This window comes from Triticum aestivum, chromosome 4D (assembly GCF_018294505.1).
Source record: "Triticum aestivum cultivar Chinese Spring chromosome 4D, IWGSC CS RefSeq v2.1, whole genome shotgun sequence".
NCBI classification, from domain to species: Eukaryota; Viridiplantae; Streptophyta; class Magnoliopsida; order Poales; family Poaceae; genus Triticum; species Triticum aestivum.
In genome coordinates, this window is record NC_057805.1 from 15,431,354 (window position 1) to 15,441,791 (window position 10,438).

At 47.0% G+C, this 10,438-nt stretch overlaps 1 pseudogene; it reads left to right on the forward strand.

Moving 5' to 3' along the window:
- The first annotated feature begins 42 nt into the window (after positions 1-42).
- On the forward strand, positions 43-1,840 carry LOC123095775 (50S ribosomal protein L18-like; annotated as a pseudogene).
- The last annotated feature ends 8,598 nt before the right edge of the window (positions 1,841-10,438 follow it).

Here is a 10,438-nt window from a genome sequence, read left to right on the forward strand (position 1 = left end):
TTTCCTGGCTTACCCGGATCAGCTTAACAAGGAGTAAATTGCCAAAAAAAATCACCATAATTGCATCGCATAGTGCCAAAAGCCGCTGTTTTCATAAAAGTTTGTCGTAAACATTGATCTTGAGTAATTATTTGCTTTTTTAGGGGGGAGTAATTATTTGCTGAAAACACTAAAAACAATGCTTGACCACATTTTGACACAAAACTGACAGTGGGCCCCATCCATCAGGGCCGTGTGGGCAAGGATAACAGTTGGTGGGGGAGACCATCATTTGCTGCCATATGGGGTCCATCCGTCATACAAAGAAGAAAATATAAAGAAGTTGAATAAAAAAAACTTGTATCTCCCCCACGAGGCCACGGGCCAAACAGTTAACCTTACGTAAAAAGGAAAAAGAAAAAGTGATCGGATAGGGAGGCAGCGCCTGGATCCATAGTTCCATACGCACAGGAGGTCCGGCAGCCGCACCCGCCGGCCGGCGAGCGCCGTCGCTCCGACGAGCTGCTTCCCCGTGACCTCTTCCTTCTCCTCCTATCATTCTCGCCGAGCCCTCTTCCTTCTCCTATCATCTTCCCCCAATTCCTAGCCGCCATGGCGCGCCGGCGCCGCCGTATGTCAACTCCGGCGCCTCTTCGGCCGCAGGAGCCTCCTAGCCATACGCCTCTGCTTGACCTCTCGAAAGTAACACCAGAAGCTCCGCCGGCCCCTGCGGCCCGCAGCGGCGACTAGCAGGGAGGTCGCGGCCGGAGGCCATGGCATCCATGGCGGGGCTCGCCGGAGCGGGCTATGGCGCGGAACCTTTGCAGGAGGTGATGGCGGCTCATGGCGCCCGCATCCACAAGGCTGGCAACGAGCTCCGCCGGCTGGAGGTGGGCGCCCACCTGCCGGCGAGGCACCTCGTGGTGCTGCCGTCGTCGATGGAGAGCGCCGTCGACGTGGTGCGTTGGCAGGACGGAGGAGCGCGCCGTGGGCAGCCTGCAGCATGACATGAAGCTCGCGGCGGCGGCGGTCTTCGGCACCGTCCACGCTAGGAGCTGGGGCGGCGGCCGGGTCGGCGACCGGATCGAGCACAGGAGGGCTCGGGTGAGGCGAGCAAGGAGGGGTGGGAGGGTCAGCAGTGGTACGGCGCTCCGGTGGCGAGCTCGCCGGCGGGAGCAGCTCCGGCGGTCGAGTGCGCTGCGAGCGAGCGAGCGTGCGCGGCTGTGGACGTGCTGTACACAAAATGCTCAATAAAATGCACGGGTGAAGTCTATGTGCTGACAAGTGGGCCCTTTGTGAGCTAACGTCCAGCAAACGGCGTTAATTTTGGTGCCACGTCAGCCTTGACGGCGGGCCCAGCCTGCCATATTTCGTATCAAGCGGCTCTCAGTCAAGCATTTAGTGTCTTCAGCAAACAATTACTTAAAATCAGTATTTTCGGCAAACTTTTATGAAGACAATGGTTTTCCACACTGCGCAACGCAATTGTGGTGGTTTTTGGTAATTTACTCCTTAACTACGTGATATGGTTATCCCTGCACCAGCTAGGGCACCTGCAATCACCAAGTTCCTGAAGCCTTATGTTCTGAAGATGCACTTCACAAACAATTTTGTGAGCGCTCAGATCATCCACACCCCATCGGCGACTATCGCATGTGCAGCGAGCTCACAGGAGAAGATCTTGAGGCCGGGCATGGAGTAAAAGCGAGACGTGGCCAAGATCGGGAAGGTGCTCAGCGAGCGCCTGCTGTTCCGGGGCGTCCCCGCGGTGTCTGTCTCCATGTGGAGAGACAAGACGCACCGTGTCAAGGTCAAGGCTGTCATCGATTCTCTCACGGCCGCCGGCGTGAAGCTACTGTGAACGATGGCAGCTGATCATCAGTAGTCGGTTTTCACCAGCTATTTAGTTCTGACATATGGCAGTTGTTCTTGAAGTGGAGTGCAGATAAATAGTGTCTTCGGGCTTATGATGTTTTTAGTTTAGCTTCTTCCCCGTGCTTGATTTCGGCTTCTCAAATTTATAATTATCCCGGGCATCACTTCACAATACATATCAACATGTTTCTCTCTGAAACACGGGGTTTTCCGCGCATGTGTTGGGATTGAAATTGCTACTGTTGGAACACCTGTGTTGGGAATAATACTGTCACTTGAGAATCACGTTGTTGGATTCCAAGACTTAGAGATTTTTCAGGTCAAGTCAGTCTCCCGTGCCAAATATAGTATGAGACCCTAAAACTTGACCACCACAAAATAGCATCAGAAGTACAGTCAACTTGCCACCGCAGAGGAAGGATCGCCGGGGGTTCATCTTCATCCTACAGGTGAATCCAACAAGTTCGAGCGAGTGGTGCTCCTGTTCTTCTCTTGACTGGTGTTCTAGCTCTACTTTTGGACCTGCTTGTTTCTCATTTTGTGTAGATGCAGATGGAGCGATTGATGGAACAAGAAGGGGACAACATGGTATCACAATCAGCATTTGCACTGCTCCTTTTTCTTGTTTGTTTAGGTGTTTCTATAATCTCGAAACTCGTCTCTCAGTCCTTGCTAGGAGATTCCAGTTTGGCTGTCTTGTGATATTTTATTCCTCTGCTTGTTGGTTTAGTTGATTTTAGCTTGGCTTGGTCACAACTGGTGTTTATCTTCTTAGGATCTAGCTGGGGATAGTATGCTGCCACAACAACATGGTCCTACTGGGGATGGTGAAGAAACAAATCCCATGGTCAGCTCTCCTAACTACCAGCAATAAGAAAATTATCAGCGGTTCCTCTGGCTTGCCCTTGGAGACGCAAAAAAAGTTCATGGTGGTTAGCTAAAGAACTGCCCTCCCATGCCATCTCTTGTAATTATCAACCTCAAACGAAGGAGGTTTGGGAGTTGCAGCAAAAGCAATTGAAGAAAATTGCCTACTCATATCAGGTTTTTTGATTGTTGAATATTTGACAATTTTTCATTAAGTTCAATCCAAAAAAAGGTAGATAAAATATGACAATCATAATAGAGATGATAATTGAATCAAGTAGCAAAGTGATGTAAGTAGTCATACAATTGGGTACATGACAGACGAACATCATCCCCATATCAATAGATAAAAGTAGTAGACCGATGCAATCCCTAACAAGAGAGAGAGAGAGAGAGAGAGAGAGAGAGAGAGAGAGAGAGAGAGAGAGAGAGAGAGAGAGAGAAATGTATATGTGTCGTTCGTCATGTTGCCGATGGGGTGGTCGACGTAAGGGAAGAAGTCTTTGTCCAGGAAGATCCAGCAGTCATGCTAGAGTGCTCCCCAAAAACCTGATTGCCTCTCTACCATACATGGTTGCAAGAGACAGGGCTTCGGTGGTCTGCTGTCTCACTTTGTGTTGGGGAATTAAGTGCATTTCTACAGAAGAGGAGTGACCTTTCTTATAGACTATGGGAAGGGAAAGCGAAACTGAAACACTAATGGAGGGACGTAAGGGGAACAGTCACAACTAAAGAAAAAAACGTTACAACTTCTTTCTTTTTCGAGGAATCGATAGGAGCGCTGCATTTTCATTGAAAAGAGGGAATAATGTACAGAGTGACATGTTTACGGAGGGTAAATGCCAGAAACCCCAATACAAAATAAAATAAAATAGACCGCCTGCCAACTTCTCATAGTTCTGAATCACGCGAGGGCTAAATGCTAAAGTCCATTGTAGAATGTCCTCATAAGCCATGTGAGCGACCTCGATGTAAGTCATCCTCTTGCCGTACAAAATGCGACGGTTCCTCTCCTTGCTTAAGGAAATATGCCCTAGAGGCAATAATAAAGTTATTATTTATTTCCTTATTTCATGATAAATGTTTATTATTCAGGCTAGAATTGTATTAACCGGAAACTAAGTACATGTATGAATACATAGACAAAACATATTATCCCTAGTATGCCTCTACTTGACTAGCTCGTTAATCAAAGATGATTATGTTTCCTAACCATAGACATGTGTTGCCATTTGATGAACGGGATCACATCATTAGGAGAATGATGTGATGGACATGACCCATCCGTTAGCTTAGCATTATGATCGTTACAGTTTCATTGCTACTGCTTTCTTCATGACTTATACATGTTCCTCAGACTATGAGATTATGCAACTCCCGAATACCGGAGGAACACCTTGTGTGCTATCAAATGTCACAACGTAAATGGGTGATTATAAAGATGCTCTATAGGTGTCTCCGAAGGTGTTCTTTGGGTTTGCATAGATCGAGATTAGGATTTGTCACTCCGTGTTTCGGAGAGGTATCTCTTGGCCCTCTCGGTAATGCTCATCACTATAAGCCTTGCATGTTGGAAATATGCCCTAGAGGCAATAATAAATGGTTATTATTATATTTCTGTGTTCATGATAATAGTCTATTATTCATGCTATAAGTGTATTGTCCGGAAATCGTAATACATGTGTGAATACATAGACCACAACCTGTCCCTAGTAAGCCTCTAGTTGACTAGCTCGTTGATCAACAGATAGTCATGGTTTCCTGACTATGGACATTGGATGTCATTGATAACGGGATCACATCATTAGGAGAATGATGTGATGGACAAGACCCAACTTAAGCATAGCATAAAAGATCGTGTAGTTTCGTTTGCTAGAGCTTTTCCAATGTCAAGTATCTTTTCCTTAGACCATGAGATCGTGCAACTCCCGGATACCGTAGGAGTGCTTTGGGTGTGCCAAACGTCACAACGTAACTGGGTGACTATAAAGGTGCATTACGGGTATTTCCGAAAGTGTCTGTTGGGTTGGCACGGATCGAGACTGGGATTTGTCACTCCGTGTAAACGGAGAGGTATCTCTGGGCCCACTCGGTAATGCATCATCATAATGAGCTCAATGTGACTAAGGCGTTAGTCACGGGATCATGCATTGCGGTACGAGTAAAGAGACTTGCCGGTAACGAGATTGAACTAGGTATTGGGATACCGACGATCAAATCTCGGGCAAGTAACATACCGATTGACAAAGGGAATTGCATACGGATTGATTGAATCCTCGACACCGTGGTTCACCCGATGATATCATCGTGGAACATGTGGGAGCCAACATGGGTATCCAGATCCCGCTGTTGGTTATTGACCGGAGAGGCGTCTCGGTCATGTCTGCATGTCTCCCGAACCCGTAGGGTCTACACACTTAAGGTCCGGTGACGCTAGGGTTGTAGAGATATATGTATGCGGAAACCCGAAAGTTGTTCGGAGTCCCGGATGAGATCCCGGACGTCACGAGAGGTTCCGGAATGGTCCGGAGGTGAAGAATTATATATAGGAAGTCCTGTTTCGGCCACCGGGAAAGTTTCGGGGGTTATCGGTATTGTACCGGGACCACCGGAAGGGTCCCGGGGGTCCACCGGGTGGGGCCACCTGTCCCGGAGGGCCCCGTGGGCTGAAAGTGGAGGGGAACCAGCCCCTAGTGGGCTGGGGCACCTCCTTGGGCCTCCCCCCATGCGCCTAGGGTTGGGAACCCTAGGGGGGGAGTTCCCCCTTGCCTTGGGGGGCAAGGCAACTCCTTCCCCCCTTGGCCGCCCCCCCCTTGGAGATCCCATCTCCTAGGGCTGCGCACCCCCCAAGGGGCCTATATAAAGGGGGGGGAGGGAGGGCAGCACACTACAGCCTTTGGCGCCTCCCTCCTCCCCTGCAACACCTCTCTCTCTTTCGCAGAAGCTCGGCGTAGCCCTGCGGAGACCCGCTACATCCACCACCATGCCGTCGTGCTGCTGGATCTCCATCAACCTCTCCCCCCCTTGCTGGATCAAGAAGGAGGAGACGTCGCTGCACCGTACGTGTGTTGAACGCGGAGGTGCTGTACGTTCGGCACTCGGTCATCGGTGATTTGGATCACGGCGAGTACGACTCCGTCATCCACGTTCATTGGAACGCTTCCGCTCGCGATCTACAAGGGTATGTAGATGCACTCCTTTCCCCTTGTTGCTAGTAGACTCCATAGGTGCATCTTGGTGAGCGTAGGAAAATTTTAAATTATGCTACGATCCCAACAGTGACATCATGAGCCAGGTTTATGCGTAGTTACTATGCACGAGTAGAACACAAAGTAGTTGTGGGCGTTGAGTTTGCCAATTCTTCTTGCCGCTACTAGTCTTTTCTTGTTTCGGCGGCATTGTAGGATGAAGCGGCCCGGACCGACCTTACACGTACTCTTACGTGAGACAGGTTCCACCGACTAACATGCACAAGATGCATAAGGTGGCTAGCGGGTGTCTGTCTCTCCTACTTTAGTCGGAACAGATTCGATGAAAAGGGTCCTTATGAAGGGTAAATAGAAATTGGCAAATCACGTTGTGGTCATACGTAGGTAAGAAACGTTCTTGCTAGAAACCTTCAAACCACGTAAAAACTTGCAACAACAATTAGAGGATGTCTAACTTGTTTTTGCAGCAAGTGCTATGTGATGTGATATGGCCAGAAGATGTGATGAATGATATATGTGATGTATGAGATTGATCATATTCTTGTAATAGGAATCACGACTTGCATGTCGATGATTATGACAACCGGCAGGAGCCATAGGAGTTGTCTTTATTATTTTGTATGACCTGCGTGTCATTGAATAACGCCATGTAAATTACTTTACTTTATTGCTAAACGCGTTAGCCATAGAAGTAGAAGTAATCATTGGCGTGACGACTTCATGAAGACACAATGATGGAGATCATGATGATGGAGATCATGGTGTCATGCCGGTGACAAAGATGATCATGGTGCCCCGAAGATGGAGATCAAAGGAGCATGATGATATTGGCCATATCATGTCACTATTTGATTGCATGTGATGTTTATCATGTTTTTGCATCTTATTTGCTTAGAACGACGGTAGCAAGTAGGATGATCCCTTATAATAATTTCAAGAAAGTGTTCACCCTAACTGTGCACCGTTGCGAAGGTTCGTCGTTTCGAAGCACCACGTGATGATCGGGTGTGATAGATTCTTACGTTCGAATACAACGTGTGTTGACGAGCCTAGCATGTACAGACATGGCCTCGGAACACACGCAATACACTTAGGTTGACTTGATGAGCCTAGCATGTACAGACATGGCCTCGGAACACGGAGGACCGAAAGGTCGAGCATGAGTCGTATAGAAGATACGATCAACATGGAGATGTTCACCGAGCTTGACTAGTCCGTCTCACGTGATGATCGGACACGGCCTAGTTGAACTCGGATCATGTTTCACTTAGATGACTAGAGGGATGTCTATCTGAGTGGGAGTTCATTAAATAATTTGATTAGATGAACTCAATTATCATGAACTTAGTCTAAAATCTTTACACTATGTCTTGTAGATCAAATGGCCAACGTTGTCCTCAATTTCAACGCGTTCCTAGAGAAAACCAAGCTGAAAAATGATGGCAGCAACTATACGGACTGGGTCCGGAACCTGAGGCTCATCCTTATAGTAGCCAAGAAAGATTATGTCTTAGAAGCACCGCTAGGTGATGCACCAATCCCACAGAACCAAGACGTTATGAACGCTTGGCAATCACGTGCTGATGATTACTCCCTTGTTCAGTGCGGCATGCTTTACAGCTTAGAACCGGGTCTTCAAAAGCGTTTTGAGAAACATGGAGCATATGAGATGTTCGAGGAGCTGAAACTGGTTTTTCAAGCTCATGCCCGGGTCGAGAGATATGATGTCTCCGACAAGTTCTTCAGTTGTAAAATGGAGGAGAACAGTTCTGTTAGTGAGCACATACTCAGAATGTATGGGTTGCACAACCGCTTGTCTCAGCTGGGAGTTAATCTCCCGGATGACGCGGTCATTGACAGAATCCTCCAGTCGCTTCCACCAAGCTACAAGAGCTTTGTGATGAACTACAATATGCAGGGGATGGAAAAGACCATTCCCGAGGTATATTCAATGCTGAAATCAGCGGAAGGGGAGATCAGAAAAGAACATCAAGTGTTGATGGTGAATAAAACCACCAAGTTCAAGAAGGGCAAGGGTAAGAAGAACTTCAAGAAGGACGGCAAGGGAGTTGCCGCGCCCGGTAAACCAGTTACTGGGAAGAAGTCAAAGAATGGACCCAAGCCCGGGACTGAGTGCTTTTATTGCAAGGGAAGTGGTCACTGGAAGCGGAACTGCCCCAAATATTTAGCGGACAAGAAGAAGGCCGGCAACACCCAAGGTATATGTGATACACAAGTAATTGATGTGTACCTTACCAGTACTCGTAGTAGCTCCTGGGTATTTGATAACGGTGCGGTTGCTCATATTTGTAACTCAAATCAGGAACTACGGAATAAACGGAGACTGGCAAAGGACGAGGTGACGATGCGCGTCGGGAATGGTTCCAAGGTCGATGTGATCGCCGTCGGCACGCTACCTCTGCATCTACCCACGGGATTAGTTATAAACCTCAATAATTGTTATTTAGTGCCAGCTTTGAGCATGAACATTGTATCTGGATCTCGTTTAATTCGAGATGGCTACTCATTTAAATCTGAGAATAATGGTTGTTCTATTTATTTGAGAGATATGTTTTATGGTCATGCCCCGCTGGTCAATGGTTTATTTTTGATGAATCTCGAATGTGATGTTACACATGTTCATAGTGTGAATACCAAAAGATGTAAAGTTGATAACGATAGTCCCACATACTTGTGGCACTGCCGCCTTGGTCACATTGGTGTCAAGCGCATGAAGAAGCTCCATGCAGATGGACTTTTGGAGTCTCTTGATTACGAATCATTTGACACGTGCGAACCATGCCTCATGGGTAAGATGACCAAGACTCCGTTCTCCGGAACAATGGAGCGAGCAACCAACTTATTGGAAATCATACATACCGATGTGTGCGGTCCAATGAGTGTTGAGGCTCGCGGAGGATATCGTTATGTTCTCACTCTCACTGATGATTTAAGTAGATATGGGTATGTCTACCTAATGAAACACAAGTCTGAAACCTTTGAAAAGTTCAAGGAATTTCAGAGTGAAGTCGAGAATCAACGTGATAGGAAAATAAAATTCTTACGATCAGATCGTGGTGGAGAATATTTAAGTCACGAATTTGGTACACACTTAAGGAAATGTGGAATAGTTTCACAACTCACGCCGCCTGGAACACCTCAGAGAAATGGTGTGTCCGAACGTCGTAATCGCACTCTATTGGATATGGTGCGATCTATGATGTCTCTTACAGATTTACCGCTCTCATTTGGGGTTATGCTTTAGAGACTGCCGCATTCACTTTAAATAGGGCACCGTCTAAATCCGTTGAGACGACACCGTATGAATTATGGTTTGGGAAGAAACCTAAGCTGTCGTTTCTAAAAGTTTGGGGATGCGATGCTTATGTTAAGAAACTTCAACCTGAAAAGCTCGAACCCAAATCGGAAAAATGCGTCTTCATAGGATACCCTAAGGAAACTATTGGGTATACCTTCTACCTCACATCCGAAGGCAAGATCTTCGTTGCCAAGAACGGGTCCTTTCTAGAGAAGGAGTTTCTCTCGAAAGAATTGAGTGGGAGGAAAGTGGAACTTGATGAGGTGATAGTCACCCCTTCCGAACCGGAAAGTAGCGCAGCGCGGGAAAATGTTCCTGTGGTGCCTACACCGACTGGGGAGGAAGTTAATGATGATGATCATGAAACTTCAGATCAAGTTACTGAACTTCGTAGGTCCACAAGGACACGTTCCGCACCAGAGTGGTACGGTAACCCTGTCTTGGAAATCATGTTGTTAGACAACGGTGAACCTTCGAACCATGAAGAAGCGATGGCGGGCCCGGATTCCGACAAATGGCTAGAAGCCATGAAATCCGAGATAGAATCCATGTTTGAAAACAAAGTATGGACTTTGACTGACTTGCCCGATGAGCGGCGAGCCATAGAAAACAAATGGATCTTTAAGAAGAAGACGGACGCAGATGGTAATGTGACCATCTACAAAGCTCGACTTGTCGCTAAGGGTTGTCGACAAGTTCAAGGGGTTGACTACGATGAGACTTTCTCACCCGTAGCGAAGCTGAAGTCCGTCCGAATCATGTTAGCAATTGCCGCATACTATGATTATGAGATATGGCAGATGGACGTCAAAACGGCATTCCTTAACGGCTTCCTTAAGGAAGAGTTGTATATGATGCAGCCGGAAGGTTTTGTCGATCCTAAGAATGCTAACAAAGTATGCAAGCTCCAACGCTCAATCTATGGGCTGGTGCAAGCATCTCGGAGTTGGAACATTCGCTTTGATGAGATGATCAAAGCGTTTGGGTTTACACAGACTTATGGAGAAGCCTGTGTTTACAAGAAAGTGAGTGGGAGCTCTGTAGCATTTCTCATATTATATGTGGATGACATATTATTGATGGGAAATGATATAGAATTCTTGGAGAGTATAAAGGCCTATTTGAATAAGTGTTTTTCAATGAAGGACCTTGGAGAAGCTGCTTATATATTAGGCATCAAGATCTATAG